The sequence below is a fragment of the Eptatretus burgeri genome, chromosome 3, assembly GCF_056783735.1.
Source record: "Eptatretus burgeri isolate ZD-2024b chromosome 3, Ebu_testis_v1, whole genome shotgun sequence".
NCBI lineage: Eukaryota > Metazoa > Chordata > Myxini > Myxiniformes > Myxinidae > Eptatretus > Eptatretus burgeri.
Window position 1 is genome coordinate 28,510,991 of NC_140963.1, and position 21,616 is coordinate 28,532,606.

The following is a 21,616-nucleotide window of genomic DNA, read 5'->3' on the forward strand; positions in this document are numbered from 1 at the left end:
AGTTTTAATAACATTGAGAGCACGCTGAAAAATACTGCCATACGTCGTTGTACGCTGGCTTTAAACGTTGTACTTTTCGGTTGTCCTCAAATTTTCCATACTTATGACTCATACGTTCCGCATAACGCTGGCCATAAGTTGTAGGCACGTCACGCGATCGTTGACACACGTCGACACATGTTACTTGTGAGTTAATCATAAGTCGAAACACGTCGAGGTAATGTTTAGCGTACCCGAAACTTATTTCTAACCTATGAGTAACGTGTTGTACTCGCGTTACGCGATCAGTGACACACATCGACACACATTACTTGTAAGGTGCTCATAAGTCGAAACACATCAAGGTAATGGTTAGCGTCAAACTCCCTGGTTTTTTTTTTTTTTAGGTTTTTTTTTCTTCCTTCCTTCGGTATGATGGTGATTTTGACACTTCGATTTCTCGTGCGGTTATAATATAATATAATTAATAGGCTGCCGCTCAACGATTTAAATCATAACCGCACTGTACACTGAACACCGTCATACCGAAGAAAAAAAAAACGGGAGTTTGGAACACTGACGCAAACCATTACCTTGACGTGTTTTGACTTATGAGCACCTCTCAAGTAACGTGTGTCGATGTGTGTCAACGATCGCATATCGTGCGTACAACTTATTCCCCTCGCATGCGGAGCGTGTGTCATACGGCAAGTATGTCGTCAAATTTTCAACATGTTTAAAATTACAAGACGTACTCCACTTACTACGACGTATGATAGCGTACTTTAGCGTTCTATTCACGCATACCAAACTTACCCATACCGTATTCGACGTGCGCCAGCGTTTTAGACGCATTTTTCAGAGGTCGGCATACGCTGGCAAGATCGCCAAGGTGTGACTGCGATGTTGACACTTCCACTTCCACTTCTGCGGCGGTTATGATTTGAATCGTTGTGCGGCAGCCTTTTCATAACCTACGCCACGTGATCGTCGGCGATGCGTGCAGCGCGCTATGCATAAGTTAGACTATCGTTGGACATAGGTTGTGAAGGCCGACAACAGGTTCAGCATTCGTTGGTATAAGTTATCTATAACACAACGAAACGTTCTCTGTCTGTTACTAATACGTTATGCATAAGACCAAGTCGTTATGAATACGTCCGAATCTTTAAAAAAAAAACATCAAAAGTTCAATGTAAGCCAGTGTTTTACATACATTTTAATACGTTGCCATTGCTGGCTAAAACGTCAACGTGTGACTGGGCCTTAAGCAGGAAGATGAGCTTGAGGGGTAGTATGGGAAGGATGTTGTATGTGGACGATCTGGCTGTTGTGGTGGAGAGTGGGCACGAGATGCAGGAAGTACTGGTGGAGTGGAAAGAGGCATTTGGGAAGCATGGGATGAAGATGAGTGTGGAGAAGACTGAGGTGATGTGGGTCGAGCAGCAGAGAAAATAAATGAATATATGGTTGGAGGGGAAAGAGATCAGACAGGGAAATATGTTTGAGTGTTTGGGAGGAACAGTGACTGGGAATGATAAGTCCGAGGCAGAGGTTAGAGGAGGATTCAGGTGGGGGTGAATACATGGAGGAAGGTGGAGGGAGTAATGGCAGACAGAAAGCAATCAAGGAAATTGTAAGGGAAAGTTCTGATGTCATGTGTAATGCCGGCCTACATTTACAGTCTGGAAATGGTGGCACTGGCAGAGAGACAACAGAGGCTGCAAGTTTGTGAGAACAACTGAGTAAGGAGGATTGCCAGAGTGAAAATGGTGGATAGGAGGAGGATGGATGAACTGAGGGAGGAGATTGGTGTGCAGATGAGCTTGACAGGGAGATTGGTGAAATGCCGGCTGAGATGGACTGGACAATTGGTGTGGATGGGGGAAGAGAGAATGGCAAAGAGAGTGGAGGGAGCAAAGTAGGAGGAAAAGAGATGGGAGGATTGTGTGAGGAGGGATATCAGTAAGGTCAGGGTGGTTCGAGAGTGGAGAGAGTTGGCTCAAGACAGAGGGAAGTAGAGGAGTATCATGGTTGAGACAGGGCAGAAGCTTAATGCCATCTGATCTTACCCCTTTTAAAGACAAGAGTGGGGGGGGGGGGGACGAAACCAAATCAACCTTTTAGGACCACACCTGGAAGGTCAGGCAAATATCATTTGTCTCACAAAGTTGTTGCACAACAAATATTGTGTCACGTCCCCCAGACGCATAGAGTGCTTTTAAAGGTTAAGACTCACAGAACCTGAGAAAAATCGACATTTTATCAGATTTGTCACAGTCTTCGTTTTTTGTGTTTTACATGAAAACTAGAAAGAGTCAAGAGGGCTCCGAAGCTGAAATTAATCAGTAATACTTTTGGCCCATTCTGTTAAACTCAGTTGTTATATCTACCTTGTAATGGTAATCTTCAAAAATAATGCGGAGCCACCTGAATATGAAGGATTCAGAGACAACTGCATTTGAATTGAGCAAGACCGAGTGAAACCCCAATGAAAACTGTCGTTAATTAGTTTATGGCTGATAACATAACATAAATACTGTTGAAAGAATTGGCAGTCATCATAGCCTGCACAAAGAGAGACACAAGTACAAAGGAGCTATATTAACAAACAGGCAGAATAAGAAAAATCCCAAAAACGTGTTCAGAATAATAGCACGAACATTTTGATACAACAGCACCAAAAGGTTTTTGTGCCTCCCTTTATCTCAACAGTGATAAAGATGTGAACATTCTTTCTTTATAAGTTAGGCATAACCATTCCATTATGACTGCAACAGGAATGCATGGCAGCAATCTTACAAGGTTATGCTTTGACAGCATCACATGGTTTGTGTCTCATCCCAGCATACTGTTATACCAGGTTTTAGTTACAGGTACACTGGTATCTTTTTTTCAATTGCATTTTAACATCTTTGTTCTTCATGTGGATGCATAAAATTTTCCGACAATTGCAGAAGAAACCATTACAGCTCTTCTTAAACAAAACACCAATTCTACATGGGTACACTGTTCATATCCTGATCCAGTGGTTCTACTTGTGTCCATGAAACGTTTCAAAGAACTTGAATATCAATTTCCCTTTGGAAATCGGTTCTCGCTGCACAATACTATGATAAGGTCAAACGCACTGTATTTTGAATACATTTGGTGCTTTGAGCTTCCTGTTGTTTGGACATGCTGGATATGTTTGACACTGACTGATGAACAACAATGATTTAATTTACCACTTCAAGAAGCATTGATGCTTTTGATTCTTATAGATACGAGTCTGGTAGGTAAACTTTAAGTTATGGTGAAAAACTTGGTCGTAAAAATAACAACCAACCCTCCCCCTCTCCAGCCCTCTCCCCCAACATCACGACTATCCCAATCCTTTCAACCCTCCCATTCCATAAAAAAACAGTCTGTCATTTCTACAATAGATTTTGAAATATTAGTCACAGGGAACAGATTTCTTGAGTCTTGAATTTGCTTGATAAATATGTTAATTGATGCATGTTTGAAACAAGCTACTGTAATTAGCAATTAAAAGCAAGTGTTTTAAGGGTTTGAATGATGTGCACGCGAGATGCAATTGCGTCATCACCCTTTTTAAGGTACGTCATTGTTTATGACATTTCTGCCATTAATGGCATAAATGTTATAAATATTTCAATGTAAATTCTGCTCTTTCCATTTTGCTCTTTATGTAAACTACACACTTCAAGTTTCACTATGCAGTAACATTTAAAGGCAAATCATGTGACAACTAAAAGGAGACACCTGTGGTTGTCAGTGCTACCAAATTATCATATGAATAGGGAACATATTGCTGTTGTGGGAATTCAAAAATGGAACAATGACCCGCTCAGGTTAGTCCCAGTAATAGATTCATAAGAAACTTGAAATTCAAAGTGAGGGAAGAAAACTACCAAGAAAATATGTATTGGAAGCTGACAAGTCCGAAGAAACTTCAAGTTGAGAAACAAGCAATTTTTTTTTTTATTATAATCTGAGGCTAGCAATGGAGCTAACACAAAAACACACACACAAACACACAAACACACACACACACACACACACGGCTGTGAAATGAGAGAAACACAGCCACTGAGTGTGGGGAAGTGCCAGCACTTCTTGGGGTAATTTGGGTAACAGCGATGTCACAACCATGGTGACGCTTTTCTCACCACACCCAGCAGAGCATTTCCTTGTGTTGTTCGTCTTTCGGCTGCTCCCGTTAGGGGTCGCCACAGCGGATCATCCGTTATGATCCGCATACTGATTTGGCACAGGTTTTACGCCGGATGCCCTTCCTGACGCAACCCTGGTCGCCTCTTACGACACAGGGATAAGGATTGGGTTTCGCCATGATTCCGGGCTGCCCTACACCCTCTCATTGCGCGGCCCAGTGCAGAGCTCCCGTCTTCAAGCGATCCTCCAACCCAAGCCTCCGAGTAGCCGGATTACAGGCGCACGCCACTACGCCCGGTCCAGCAGAGCATTTCCTATGGAGGAATTTTCTCCTCTCCATGGGTGCCAATCTATGGGAATTGTCCTTTTCAATGCTGAATGTCACACAAGAAAGCAGCATGTACCATATTCAAAGACTTTGGTATGACTCGGCCGGGATTTGAACCGCCCACCTCGCAGACGAACCATGACACCACCAAGACTGGTTGAACATCAACATGACCTTTTGACATCTTCACATTTGTTTCAATAATTACCAATTGCTGATGAACGTGCTACTCAAAATAATCAAGTAACACAGATTGGTTCGGGTTGTGGTAATTGCTGGGACTCATTCGGAAAGCGTTTATTGACCCCAAAATCCATAATAAGCACTGACTGCGTCTGTTTAAACATAGATTAAGAGTCACAATTATCTAGCAATGCACATTAAATTACCGTAGGACAGAATTTTTCAATCGTATGGAAGAATGGTATATATTGTTGTGAAAATGGCTCCGAGGGGTTAACATTGCTTTGTATAGTTGAGGCAGCTCCTTCATGAATGTCATCCTACTCATAACCACCCAACCCCTTCTGGTGAAACTACCGAATTCCAGGATAACTGCTGACCACCACTCAGTCGTTCCTCTTTTTCCACATCTGTGGAACCAACTCCTATGTTGTCGTCAATCTCATTCGCACCTTCAGGTCTTCAAGACAGCTGTTAAACAGCATCAGATATATATATATATATATATATATATATATATATATATATATATATATATATATATATATATATATATATATATATATATACATATATATATATATATACATATATATATATATACACATATATATATATATATATATATATATATATATACACATATATATATATATATATATATATATATATATATATATATATATATATATATATATATATATATATATATATATACATATATATATATATATATATATATATATATATATATATATATATATATATATATATACATATATACATATATATACATATATATATATATACATATATATATATATATATATACATATATACATATATATACATATATACATATATACATATATATATATATACATATATATATATATATATATACATATATATATATATATATACATACATATATATATACATACATATATATATATATATATATATATATATATATATATATATATACATATATACATATATATACATATATATATATATATATATATATATATATATATATATACATATATACATATATACATATATATATATACATACATATATATATATATATATATATATATATATATATATATATATATACATTACGCTAGGTGAATGCACCCGGCGCTGCCCGGGATCTTTTTGAATGAATTTAATCTTCTATACATATGTCTGACGCGAGCACAGTATCAGTTCCCTATTGGGCCATGGCAGTCATAGGCTAAGGGGGAAACACACCCCCTCCCACCCCCCGGCCGAGGAGTCTTGCCACATAGCCTATAACCTTCCCGGGGCCCATCCCGACATTTTTTGTTTCAGTGGTTAGCTCCTATCTTTCACCTTTCAGGAGATTAGCACGTGCAGACAAACAAACAAACAGACAAACAAAAACTTAAAATCATATGCTAGATATATTGTATATGGCGTTGGCCCCATGTCATTCGGCTGAACTTGAAAAATTAACGTTACGAAATCAGGTGATGACGTCATAATTCGGAAACTGGAAGTGGTAAGTACAATTCTTTTACATCCGGACACTCCCGGGTACATGTTCTGTCAGCATGTGAAGTTTGGTGAGGATCAGTCCAGTACTTTTTGCGTGCATAGGTCACAGAGAAACACACAGACACACTTTCAACTTTATCTATCTATAATTCCAGCAATCTCTGTGTGTGTGTCTGTGTGTGTGTGTGTGTGTGTGTGTGTGTGTGTGTGTGTGTGTGTGTGTGTGTGTGTGTGTGTGTGTGTGTGTGTGTGTGTGTGTGTGTGTGTGTGTGTGTCCGCTGTTTCTCAACAACCACTGGTCCGATCTAATTGAAACTTGCCAGGTATATTGCTGGGGACCTGAGGATGTGCCTTTTCAAGGTTTAATATTAATCGGACAAGTGCTTCCCAAGTTATGGCGATTTATTTACCAAACCAATTACCAAACCAACACGTTGTTGCGTGGGCGTGGCCGATGGGGAAGGGAAGCTCAGCCGCGTTCCCCATTACGGGTTACAACGTACGGGCTTCCGGAGAGTGATGCCTTCGTGTATTCTAATAATTTCTCGATTTCATATGCGCATTTATAGATAAACACAATGGCCCAAGTTATGATCGTTTTCATATTAGACGGTGTATAAATTTCGGGAACATCAGAGTGCTGGTATGCTCCGAACCAGGAAGTACATTTTTTCTCTCTTCTCTTCTTGTTTTTCCTTGCCACGACATTGCGAAAAGGTAAAATACGTTGGCGCTAATTGAATAATTGGGTATTAAAAATAAATTGTGAATTACCATAACTGCGAATAATATCGAACTTCCGGGTCACGCACGTACGGGCACGGGAGAGCGAAGAAACGGCCTGTGGTTTATTTATTTATTATTATTATTATTTTTTTACGGGCACGTACTAGAACATATAGATATAAGCACACTTATTTCTATATATATATATATATATTTTTTTATATATATATATATATATATATATATATATATATATATATATATATATATATATATACACACATATACATATATATATATATATATATATATATATATATATATATACATATACATATACATACATATATACATACATATATATCTTCTTCTTTCAGCTGCTCCCGTTAAGGGTCGCCACAGCGGATCATCCATATGATCCGCATTGTGATTTGGCACGTTTTACACCGGATGCCCTTCCTGACGCAACCCTGGTCGCCTCTTACGACACAGGGATCTGGTACACCTATTTTAACCGGGGTATACACCGGTACTCATTTCGCCGACCTCGGAAGGATGACAGGCTGAGTCAACCCCCTGGTGTTATACGTCTTGGTATATACATATATATGTGTATATATACATACACAAATATGTATACATATCCACAAACATATGCAATATATATATATATATATATATATATATATATATATATATATATATATATATATATATATATATATATATACATATATACATATATACATATATACATATATACATATATACACATATATATATATATATATATATATATATATATATATATATATATATATATATATATATATATATATATATATATTCAGTGGCCCAATGGGGCTTGAACTCAGGACTTTTTGGGTCATAAGCCGCTGCCCTAACCACTGCGCCAACACTAACCACTGCGCCAACTACGGATAACGGGTTTCGAGGGGGTCCCGACCGAGATGTACCTTAAACAACATGCAGACAAGACAGACAGACAGCATGCAGACAAGACAGAGTACTTGGTGATGTTTCATGGACGAGAGGAAAGTGTCAAAAGCACGAATGTCGCTCGTAACAAGCCAATGTCCACGGATTTGAGCCCCAAGCTCAAACACGCCGCGTGGTGAAATGGAGGCGTCATACTCTTGCTCCCGGCAGCGCACGCGCACGCAGCCTTGGTGCATTCAAACCCCGCGAGGTCGACTGCACCAGACCGTCAGATCGACGATGGGTTTCAGCTGATTTCTCTCAAGGTCCAGCATACAAGTCCAGGCATGGCCTGTTCACCAGACAAGGCCAAATCGGGGTGCAAGGCTCCGGCAGGCTGGTTCCATGGGATTTCAAAACGTCGTCGAGCCGTGAGGTGAGTCGGGACAGTCAGAGGCTCCGTCGTTAGACGCAGGTTGAACCTGTCGATCACCTCCTCTCGAAGCCGACTCCAGACTCACACAGCAGCCAGGTCCTCTCGAAGCAGATTGCCGCCTAAACCTCCGTCGTTTTTCGCTTGCCTTCCCGCCTCGAAGCCCACAGCCCAACTTCGTCCTCTCAGTTCTTTTCCACCTTGTCTTTTTTTCTCGCCTCGAAGCCCGAGCACACCTCAAAACCGACTGCTCCCCCAAACAGAACTACTCCAAGAGGTCTTCGTTCGCTGCCCATCGGCTCCTCCCCTTTACGAAGCCGACAAAACTCCTCCCCTTAGTTTTACTTCCTCTTTTTGGCCACTCCCTCTCAGCAGACTGGGCGGGGCCTCGTCCAGAGAATGGAAGGAAGAAGAAGAAGCCCTCGGCACACCACCACTGCACAAACAAATAACAGCCTGTGACACCTCCCGACACACATGTAACGTCCATTTTACTGAACAGCGTGGCTAAACATGCATTTAATGGGGGATCTCAGCTAATCCTATATTTAGTAGCATACTAAGGGCCATTTCCGCAACAATATATCTAAATTCCAGACGACCCGTGAACCCGTTGGGTTCCCGTTGTGACAGCGGTTGATGAAAAAATCATTTCAAGGAAAAAAACAAAACAAAAACTCCAGCGAACTATACCGCTAAGGTTGTTTGCATTGATCAAATGCTCCTGAAGAGGACTTGACTGATCAGGAATTGATTTTTTAATATTTTTTTCGTTGTCAAAATTTTTTTTTTCGTTCGTTGCTGAGCACCAGACCATGAACTATATTCCCATGAAGTTTCAAGACGATCCGATTAAAATTACTCAAAAAATAAGGGTTTCGTCGACTCCCCTGATTTGCGACAAAGTGACCTTGACCTTTGACCTTGACCTTCAAAATTTTATGCGCTGAAAGGGATCTCTATAGGCCTCTGATATGCGAAGTTACAAAATTTCCAATGATAACTGTGCCCTGCAGAGTGATTTATATGTGATTACAGACCAAAAAAAAACCAAACAAACAAAAAAAAAACATATGAAGGTCAAGGCCAATCACCACCAAAAATTAATCAGCTGAGCGCCAGACCATGAACTATATTCCCATGAAGTTTGAAGACGATCCGATCAAAATTACTCAAAAAATAAGGGTTTCGTCGACTCCCCTGATTTGCGACAAAGTGACCTTGACCTTTGACCTTGACCTTCAAAATTTTGTGCACTGAAAGGGCTCTGATATGCGAAGTTACAAAAATTTCCAATCATAACTGTGCTCTGCAGAATTTTTTATGCGTGATTACAGACAAACAAACGAACGAACAAACAAACAAACAAACAAACAAACATACAAGCTGACTAACATATCTTGCAAAAACTTCGTTTTGGCAAGATAATAAATAAATAAATCGGCAGCCACATGGATTATGCCAAGCCATAAAACGTCTGTCTCGGTTTCGCTTAGTCCTTTTTCCCTCAGTCCATTATTGCATGTTCCAGACTCTTCTGGTTCACAACAAAAGTATCCATCTGAAGGTTCCCTGGCAGAGGATACCTTGTTAAGACTTTTATCTCGTTCGGGTTTATCAACCAACTTGCACACTTTCCTCGCACATCACCACCTTCACAAATTTTCTTGTGCGAGTCCGGTGCACGCATCGGTGATAGAGACAGGTGATGTGTAATCCTAGCCAACTGTGGTAACTGATTAGGTGAAAGCCTCTTGGATATTCCCTGCGATTACAGTTATATTCATCTTCGTATATGGGATTCTGAGCAAGTCAACAAAATGTGGGATTTCTTAGTAGGGATCCAACATTAAGAGCTCCGTTTTGAGATGGGAACATCAACACAAGCCAACCTGAATCAATGCACATTACATAAACATATGCCCTGATATTGTTATGGATATTTGCCATAATACTGTGATACATTGCTTGTAAAACTATGCTTATTAGTGTAAATTGTTCTGAAAAACAATACGCTTCCTTGGTTCGTGCTTAAGCCTCTTACTTTGGCAGTCACAAATTCTTCCTGCCTTGTCACATTAGAAAAGGTGTGTGATGTGTGCAGAATAATGAAGATGGTGCTCTTCCTTTCAGTAAACAGCAAAGAATTCCCCTTTCTCAGCTCATTAATGGCAGTAGTTTCATCAAATTATCTCACAAAGTTCTGCAAGTTGTGTGCAAACAATTTAACGTTCTGCATTCCAGTCATTATGATGGAGTTTTAAAGGGCAGCAGTGTGTATTCATAATGGACATTATCTCCTGAGTGGCAATAATAATCTAATAACACCAAGTTAAATAGTCTGAAGTTGAAGTACAGTAAACACAAGGTCTTCACAGTGTAATCAGGGATATTTGCATAAGCCCAGCAATGTGTATCATAATATTTTCATGCAAACAAAGGATTTTTTTTTTTTTTTGCAGAAGTCCAGGTTCATAAAAGCGCTAAACGAGAGAGGGTGGCAGGTAAACAATACATTGCACTTCTCTAATATCCATGTTACATTATTCATTTTCGCAAATATCTAATAAGACGTCACAAGTGAAGAGGTTGGTTACCATGTTTAACAAGCAGTTTTAGCGGAGCACCCGTTCACGTCACCATCCTTTACACTGGTACTGCATATATCCTACCTGCCTGTGCATGTCACACCAAAGTGTTATTTATCATGGCTGTGAAAGTGCTATCGATGTTTCATCCTACAACAAATGAGCTTGTATAGTATGTCGGCAATGCTTTATATGGAATGGGACAGTCGACAGCAAAATGAATTGAATGACACAATCTTTAATTTAAATTGATCAGAATCTTTGAAAACTTGTGACCGCAACAACTCAAAGTAAACTATAAATGAGTCACTAATAGGGAGTGTTGTCGTCGCTAATCCATTGCATTTACTCATAAAATCTAATTGATCACTCAACGTCAGGTGTTCCTCGTCATTGACATCTGGTGTTCCTCTCTAAACATCCATAAAAGTTAAAAGAAGACAACATGGATTGAACAGTAGAAAACAGCAGTAAACGTTAAGATGAGCAGTACCAGGACTAGCATCTGTGAAACGTTGGAGGTTGGTGTGGGTCGACACCAGAATCTGTGACAACCACACGCTCAGCAGAAGCTGAGGAGCAAAGGAGGGGGCTGCTGCAGCTAGCTGTACCAGCCCCATGAGACTTGGAGGAAAGGTGGAAAGGCAGAGGTCAATGTAGGCAACCACGTTGGATCCATCAGCCTTCCAGGAAAGGTGGGGCCCACTAGAGCATTGCTATTGGGCCAAGGGTCCACCAAGAAGCAAGTGGAGTCGAATGTGGGAGCCAAAGGTGCCAGAGGAGCAGAGAACAGCAGAGGAGTAAAGCGAGCTAGCAGGGCTCAGAGCTATTTTGCCTTCTGAAGTGACATAGGGCAGTGGCCATGACAAACGAGCTGGTGAAAGAGAGCAGAAGGGATGTAGGATCAATCAAAATTGAAGCTCAAGTTGTAATAGGTAATTGGCATTTAGGAAATTTGAGGATGGTGTGTGAAATTTTAGACTTGGAAGAAACTTAACATGGATTGGATTGTTTTAAATTGGATGACTGATAGGATTAGGGTACACCTTGCTCCTCCTCCATTTTCTTGCTCCAGCAGGATTTGGGATGAGTGGAGAGCATGTGAAAGCTGTGCTGATGTATGAGTGTTGCTGTGCTGCATAACTACTGACTTCATAACTTCAATTGGTTGAAGAAATTTATTGTGGGAATGCAAGCATGTAGTTTGTGGGATGGGAGTGTGGCCCAAGAGTTAGAAGGTGAGCTATTATTGAAGGCACCAAGCCTTGAGGTCTCCTGATTGGCTGAGAGCCACCAAAGAAGCCAGGAGGGTGAGTAACTATTAAAGTGCAGAGATTCTGGTCCGGAGACATAGAGAGGGGGCCCGGAGCATGTGAGTGTGAAGAGTGCATGGTGAGCGTCAGGAAGATCTCCACGGTGGGAGCCAGGGAAGGCCCCAACAATTAGTTATGGAGTGTGGAGTCAACAATCCAGGTTAGCCACAAAGGCTCGGGTACCATACAGGGATCGCGCCAGATGAGGAGGGTTGCGTCAGTGCCACACTATCCTGCCAGCTCATTGTTCCAGAGCACAGAGGGAGGAAAATTTATGATGATCATGCCAAAATTCCTGGGATGTGACTTGTAAGCTAAGCAGTGGGTAAGTTGGTCATTCGGAACATCGTAGTGAGATGAAAAGTAATGGAAAAATGTTTCATTCTGCACTAGGTTTTAGATGAGATGCTCTCCTCTGCACCACACATTGTGTGCATGCTGCTGGTAGGGAGATTATTGGGGTAATTGGCACTTGGGAGGACCCAATGAGTCCCAAATTGTTTTATGAGGGGAAATTTCCCTTGGCCACTCTCTTTGTCATGAGCGGAGTAATGCCCCGCCACAACAGCCTGTGGGTTTCCCAGCCACACCATCATTTCCTCCCAAGAAGAAAGAAATTTGGTCATATGCTCAGAAAAGGACTGAAAAAGAGTTATAAAAGTCGAGAAGAGCATGGACAGCAATCCACACACGGACAGCCACACACGGACACCAGATTGATTTAGCACCCAGAGCAGCCCTCACCAACATAGAAGAGCCTCTCTGCACAACCTTCAGACGTCCCAACCCCAAAGGGAAGACCACTAACTAACCTTACCCCATCAATTTCGTCTCTTCTTCTGTCTGTTTTGCATGCCCAATACTTTTGTCATCATACAATGGGATATGATAGGCACTTTTAAAGAAAAACTCAACACTGTCTTTCATGATATTCAATTCACAATGGAAGAAGAAGCAGATCAACGGCTGGTGTTCTTGGATGTTTTAATCTGCAGGCAATTTGGGGAGCTGCAGACAACCATAAACAGGAAGGCAACCAATACCAGTCAGATTCTGCATTATGGTAGCAACCATACTATGGCTCATAAACGAAGCTGCCTGCGAACACTTTTCCAATGGGTCGAAACACTGCAGTGATTCGGAAGCCAAAAAAGAAGAAAGGAACTTTCTGCGAAAGTTGTTCCATTAAAATGGTGACCCCAACAGTTTCGTGAACAAGTGTCTGGAGGAGGGTAAATGGCAAGTCTACACTAGAGTCCCTTTATAGAGAGAGTAGCGACAACTAACGATTTGACGCCATTTTGAGTCCATTCAGTACGGTACGCATGCGGAGCCGCCGAATGGCGCGAGTGCATTGAACCGTATATTCCATTATGTTCTCTATGTATGAGAGATGGGAATGGTCTTTTCCATGTTGATAATGAACAAATTATGTGAAGATGACAAAATAGAAGATTTATGACAACTAAGCCATATGATAAAGAAGAAATTCACAGAGCTGTTTGTGATTTAACAGTCACAGAGATTTAGAACCATGACAAAGGAGGAATGAACTAGACAAGTACACGTGCTGCTTATTTCAGCCTCATTTTAATTTCAGGGAGGCGAGAGCGAGACTCGAACTCTCACCTCCCTGTTTATACATGTGCATGTACAACACAATGTTAAGAGTTATTTTTGTATTTCTGCAGTTGTTTGACCTTGTTTATCGTGTGTGGGTATATATTTGTGTTTGTTTAACTTTCATATTTAAATTATTAATCTAAACTTTGCTGCATGTTGCCAATCACATATTCATACCACCAAAAATAGATGAGCCCACCCCACCCGGCCTCCTCATTCACACACACACACACACACACACACACACACACACACACACACACACACACACACACACACACACACACACACACACACACACACACAATCTCTAATACATATTTACAATCACACACACATACACGCATGTACTAATGCACACACATACAAATTATAAATTGAAAAAGTCACACACACAAACACAACTTAATGTCCTCACACATTCAAATCAGCAGAGACAAATACATACATTCAATGCATGCCCCCCCCCCCGAAGGTAAAAGCCAGTCCCGACCATACTGCACTCAGAAGTTAGATGGGCTCCCTTCTATGCTTCTATGGGGTGTCGACCTGTTTAGTATCCTGAGATCTGGCAGTCTGCACCCACACCAATAGATTTTAAATCTTTGATATAACCGACTCTTAAAAGCTAGGGTTAGGGTTTTGGGTTAGATTTAGATTTAGGGTCAGGTTTAGGGTTAGGGTTAGGGTCAGAATTGGCATTAGTGTTGACCCTAACTCTGCCTTTGAAGAGTGGGCCGTGTTAGCCCGTGGGCCGAGTTAGCCCGGATCCGTTCTCCGTTCATTCGTCTTTGTTTTGACTTTAGTTTGACTTTGAGTCTGAGTCTGACTTTGGAGACATGATCTCGAGTCTAGACCCTATATTAATTGATCTAGCTTGAAGACTCGAACTCAAACTTAATTTTAAATAAAGATGCCTTCCCCTTCAAGTGCTAATTAATCCACGAGCAGTGGATAACAAGCCTGGAAAGCCAAAGCAAAGGCCAGTCTCACTCGCAGCACACAAATATACGCATATGGGACCATTACCACCATCACACTGACCTGTCAGAGAACTGACGAAGAAGTTGCTTTCCATCCAACACGACTGACTCTGTTCTCCCAGATTTTCCATCTTTTAGCATCTGATGGAAATCTATACATCTTGAATCCCTTCTCAGTTCTATTTGTGCACCTAAAGGCGCAACAACCTGTCATTTTGTCGTAATATCGATGTAAAACACGAATGAGGACGCTGCGTACAGCGGGAAGGTTAAAACGCTGACCAATATGCGTCCGATCCTGTCCGCGATGGACTCAAAATGGCTCCACGCAATCACGTGACTAGATTTTTCCGGACCCTCTATGTCGCTACTCTCTGTATAAAGGGACTCTAGTCTACACAACCCAAACCAAAGTTTTGGCATGCCCTCGCATTTGTAACCAACATAACGGAAGCTACCGCTCACCTGCTCATCCCATTTTAAGTCGGCATTGCACATATACCTAAGGCCATAATTAAACACAGGATCATACAACCAAAAGACCAATTGAATCAGGAGGACAAATCATCTGTCATCTATAAAATAAATTGCAGCAACTGTGCAGCCCACTACAATGGGGAGACTTTGAAGAGACTAAAAGCAAGGCTACATGAACAGCAAATGTACCGGCTAGCCGTACATAGAAAACACCCTCTTCCAGGTCGCAACGCACAGCATCAGGCAAGGGCAAGATACACACACACACACACACACACACACATACATACATATATGATTGGGACGTTGTTTGTTTGTTTGTGACCCTCATCCTCTGATCTCCCAAGGTTAATTGCAAACAAAACTTTATAGGATAACATATATTACCACAATGCACCTTACTAATAATAATACCATTGCTTTCGTGCTGGAAAGGCACATTGGGCTGCAAAGGGAGTTTCATTGGTAAGTACAGTCCTGGATGAGTCACCACTCCAACACAGGTTACCCCAAATGGATATTACCCCAGTACACTGGTTCTCATTTTCAGCACTTCAGAAGGATGACAGGCTGAGTAAACCACACCTGGTGTTAATTCAACAGTTGATAGGGGCTCAAACTCAGGAACATATGGTCCCAAGCCAGCCACCTTAACGACCAAGCCAACTCCAGGCTTGATGCACTTTACTCAGGGCTTTAAACAGTAATTTTCTCACGATTCATAACTTGTAAACACATGAGCCACCACAAGTCACCATCTCCAAGGGTAGATCTATATACAATATACAATGCTTAAAAAAAATCCCCAAATTTTCAGGATTTCAACCTGGATACTGTGGGATTCCGTTCCAGGTTATCTTCCAGGTTAGGGTGATTACCAGACATGAAATCACCTACCGTAACTTGTACGAGTGTGTGTCATGACATCCATCTGCCTGTTGTTGATGCCTAAACACAAAAGCTCTATTGTTGCTTATAACATGACTTGTGAACATAACATGGCATAATCAGCCTGAAGAACATTTCCTGCTGCCAGACGTGTTTTCCGTGTCCATGCGAAGTTTCAACAGTGGATGGAGATGGATTTTTTCACTTCTAATGTTGCTGCATGTTTGTGCTTTCTGCTGTTGCTGGGTGGTGCTTTCATTGTGCATTTGGACTTGTTTGACTGTCTTCCTCGCTTTTCATGCCAACAGTATGGCCGAAAAGAGGAATCAAAATCAAGTGGAGCCAGAAGGGGCCCCAAAGGAGGATATTTCCTCAGTGTTGGCAATCATGAAGGATGCAATATCCTTGCAGATTGAACAACAGAAGGCCTATATGGAGGAAACAAACAATCTTTGTGAAGATGTAATCAAACGATGCCCACAACCACTCCCAAACACTGCAGGGGGGCGAGTATGGACAGCCTTCTCATGAGGTGGGTCCTCACATTGCTATGGGTATGCCAAAAGTTTTGGTGTCATGACCGCCACCACTTGCAGAGTCCATCAGCTTCAGGGAGTTCAAGGCATGGAAGGAACAGTGGTTGGACTATGTTACTGTCACACATGTTGCACAAATGCCATTGGCAGAGCAGCTCGCTGCTCTCCACACAGGTCTTATACTTAGCATGCGATCAGTGATAAAGACTGCCATTGGTATTGACTTTTCATCACTGGTGGTCAATGTTGATGATGTGCTGGATAGGATTGAACAGTATCTGAGGGAACAGTGGCACTTCATACATGATGTGATTGACATCCATGAGCATCAGCAACATCCAGGTGAGAGCTTCCATTCTTTTTACTGTTCACTTAAAAAGATCACTGGGAACTGTGACCTGGAGAAGATGTTGGTTGTCCAGCGATTTGTCATCTGAGTTATCACCGGGATTACCGATTCTGAGCTCAGATGGCGGCTCATGTCTGAGCACAACTTTACGCTAAAGAGAACACAGGACATTGCCCGAAGTGCTGAGGCCAGCAAGAGGGTGGATGATATGATCCCAGGCAAGCAAACCCAACCTGTTGCGGCCATGATCACCAAGCAGACAGCTCATTACCACAGCCAGTCATGTGACAGGTGTGGTAATAGCAGTGGCAACACCGACAATAATCAGAGGAGTTGTCCGGCATGCAACAATAAGTGTCAAAAGTGTTCCAAAATTGGGCACTTCTCTCGCTTGTCTGTCATGGGTATACGCATCTTGGGGGTTTCCTTCCCTTTCGTGTATGTATGTTGTTCATGGTGCTGAACTCGGCCTGTTCTCTAACGACTGTTGTCCATGGATTGCACTTCAAACGTCTGAACAATCGTAGTGGTCGGCTACCACTCAAATGGATCTTTGTCAGTTGGAGTCTGTGACTTCTGAGTGGTGTTGCATTGATCTCGTGGACGGATCAATCTCATGGATGGACCAACCATTAAGTGACTGCCTGTGATGGCCATTGGTACCCATTTGCTGCCGAATTTGTGATCATAGCAGCACTGTCAAATAAAGCAGTATGGTACTTCAGAATGACACAGTCATAGCACTGTGTATATCTGTGATGGAATGAGCACTCAATGCATTTCAAAATACCTGCTGAATGACCTGCATCGGTGCAACTGTGATCATTCTAAATCGACAACTGATGACATAATCAATGTGAATGACATGTCCAAGAGGGACGTCATGAGTAGTGGTGAACAGCTGGGCAAAATTCGTGACAATTTGATGACAGAGTTCACTGACGTGTTTGCCACCAACAATGACATCCATCCAATGACGGGTGGTGAGAGGCAGATTCATCTCTGGGAGGGCGCAATCCCATTGCAGGTGAGAAAAGCGTGTCCTCTGCCCTTGGCTTGGAGGGATACAGTTAAGGCAGAACTCGATGACATGGTGCTCAACAATATCATCACACCGATGGGTAGCGAACCATCAGATTGGTGTCACCCACTTGTCGTTTCTCCAAAGCCGCACGGGGGTATGCGGATGTGTACCGATCTTCGCATGCTGAACTGCAGTGTCAAGAAGTCCATGCATCCCTTGATCACCTCAGCAGATTTAGTATCATGCATCAAGGGTTCTAGCAAGTACACTGAACAAAAATATAAACGCACCAAGCGATTGTTACTATTTTACCTCGAACTCATTAATACTAAATCTTCACAACAATTTGGTTATAGAATCCATGACAATTGAGCATTAAATTTCAAAGAGTTCCTTGAGAATTCTGGCGACAGTCTTTGCGCTACAACAGCCGACACAACCGAGGTGTCACTGTCAGAGTTCACACAGTCAGTAGCGGGTGTGTCCACCGTTGGCGTCGCGCAGAGCGGTGCATCTCCGGCGCATGGACATCACCAGCGCTCTCCATGGCATATGCCTGCCCACACCATAACACTGGCACCACCGTGTGACACCCGACGAAGGACATTGGCGTAAGTGTAGCGCTCCCCAGCCCGACGCCAGACGCGGAGTCTGCCATCAGCCCGATACAGCTGGAACCGCGACTCATCGGTGAACAGCACTCTCCTCCATAGTGCGAGGGTCCAGCGCAAGTGAACATTGGCCCAGTTCAGTCGGGTCTGACGCCGGACTGCATTGAGGTCGAGTCCCCGGTGTGGTCGGCGAGCTCGGAGGTTGGCCTCCCTCAAGCGGTTACGCACCGTCTGGGCTGAAATGTGCCTGTTATGCAGCCCAACAGTCTCATCGGCAGTCCTCGTGGCCGGTCGGAGTCGATCCCGGAGATGTTGCAGCCTCATGTGACGATCCTGACCGGCGGTGGTCACACGTGGTCGCCGGGCATGTGGGCGGTTCACGGTGCTTCCAGTCTCTCTGAGGCGCGTTCTCAGGCGGCTAATGGTGGAGTGGTGGACATTGAAGTGTGCTGCAACGGGCCGTACTGACGTCCCAGCATTCAGCATGCCAATGGCGCGCTCCCTCAAGATTTGTGACATCTGTGGCATGTTGACATTTGGCACCAGTCCACATTTTGGGGAGGCCTTTTATAGGGCAAGCTATAGGGAGTGTTTGTGTCCTGGTCACGCTCACTGACCATCACTCTGTCAAGCCCCATGGTGCTCATGGAAAGGATTACTCAACGTGTGAGTCCACACACTCAGAGTGGTCAATTTCAATGGGAACATCTGTCTTGAGCAAAACAAAGGAACCATTGCTCAAACATATCATCGGTTTGACCATTTTCCCATAATGGCAATCTTGACTTAGATATTTAGGTTGGTGCGTTTATATTTTTGTTAAGTATACATGATTTACTGTAATGTCTTGAAAGGCTATTCGCAGTTCCTTTGTCACTGGTACAAATATCTCTGTGCACCAATGGGTCTGAACATCAGTGGGGTTGAGTCCTGTTACAGGGGTGACATTGCGCTGGAAGGACTCGACCATACTGTGAAAGTGATGGACAACATGCTGACGCATGAAAGCGGTGGACAACTATCCAGGATCAGGAAACTAAACTGTGGAACAAGACCAGTATCATCATCGGTATTGGACGGCGTCGTGACTACCACATCAAACTGCCATCAGGCAGGGCCAACTGGAGAAACCACTTATCTCCAACCATACTATCAGCACCTTGTGCCTGGGGCACCACCCACTGGTGACAAGGAGCCACCTACTGGTGACAAGGACCAACCCCACAGACCCTACCTAACAGGGACAAGTTTGGTCTACCCGCTGGACATTCTGCTAAAAATGAGGAGCTACACCCACTTTGTAGCACATGCGTATGTCGAGTCCTACACCTGAACTATTGTCCCAGTTCAAATTTTTCTTGATTCGCATTTGCACGATACATGTATACATATATGTGCAACCTTGTCATTGCTCTTTGACGGAGTATGTTGTATGATGCGAACATTATATATTGTATCTCACCTTTGAAAGGGGAAGGAGAGGTGTGGGATTCCATTTCGGGTTCGGGTGATTACAGGATTCGACATCACGTACCGTGACCTGTACAAGTGTGTATCGTGACATCAATCTTGCTATCAATCTGCCTGTTGATGATGTCTCAACAATAAAACTGCATTGTTGCTGATACCACGACTTGGCAACGTAACAGATATCGATGTAATTGGTGAGATGGTAAGCTCCAATCATCAAATATGGTATCAGATGTGAAAAACAACTGTTAATTAAGACGTTACAACAATCGGTAAGATTGGTGAAGAAGGAGTCAAGTGACCTCTCCAATGCACGAATCACAATAATTATTCACAAATCAAAAATAATATGAACACAAACTATACATTGATTTTAAGATAATATTACTGCTCATCAAACCACATTCAGTAACTCTCAAGGATGAAAGAAGAGTTTGCAGAAAAAAAGGTTACCACATGAGCAAACTTCTCGAAATATACACTCTGCAAAAGATTTTCTTAAAATAATTTTAAAACAAGCAATTTTGATCTCTATAGCTGTATAGCTGCTTAGTGTACTTTCTGATTGTCTCATAAATACTAGAAATGCAAATGAAGATGATGTCTTTACACCAAGAATCCCCATCATCCATTGGAACTTGGTGTCTGGGGAGTTGCCACTTTCTTGCTACTTTCATGTGACTTGAGTTTATAATGACTTGTTGACAATGCTCAGAAAATAATTGTTGAATCAACATGGAAGTAAAACAGGGTTTAAACTAGAGGGGGAGCACTTGGGAGAGTGCAAAACCTCCGCCGCCAATATTTCTGGGTCACTTGAGTGAACCTTATATCTTATTCATTAAATATGATGTCAACAGTGCTGACAGAGTTATAGTTCTTTTCTCCAACATTTTTTTTGGGGAGGGGGGGGGGGTTGGAAATCACTTAAAACATGTATAAATGCAAAAAAAAAATTTTTTTTCTCGAACAATTTCTTTTTGGGGGGGGGGGACAAAGTCCAAAATCTAATGGCATGATCCTTGGACAATACCTAACCCCCCCCCCCACCAAGTTTCGTCGAAATCCGTCGAGGAGTTTTTCCGTAATACTGTTCACAAACAAACAGAAAGGGGTGAAAACAGTAACCCCCGATCTTCGATGGCAGAGGTTAAAAATAGAAAATGATTTCCCATCATGGGCATGCCAGGTTCGATCAATGAGGACATATACCTTGTATGATGTACATGTGCAACGCACCAGCACTCACAGATATTAGGTTGCATACCATTCACCTGGAAGATTAAAGGGAGTGTCTACTCTTAAGAAAGCACACTATGACCAAGCAGCAAGCACCAGTCTTTTACCAATGTGGCTATGTGTGAAAACATTTTTCACACCATTAACGTTCATCCCAGGGGAAAAGGGGGTAGGGAACTTGGCCCCTGATCTACAAATCCCATACACGTCTCAACCCAATA

The 21,616-nt window shown here is 42.3% G+C and overlaps 1 protein-coding gene and 1 pseudogene across 1 annotated transcript in view; one reads left to right on the top strand and one right to left on the bottom strand.

Moving 5' to 3' along the window:
* LOC147029603 (calcitonin gene-related peptide type 1 receptor-like) overlaps window positions 1-21,616 on the top strand; it is a 378,533-nt gene that overhangs the window by 146,918 nt on the left and 209,999 nt on the right. The window lies entirely within an intron of this gene.
* LOC147029604 (signal recognition particle RNA) lies at window positions 4,314-4,454 on the bottom strand (annotated as a pseudogene).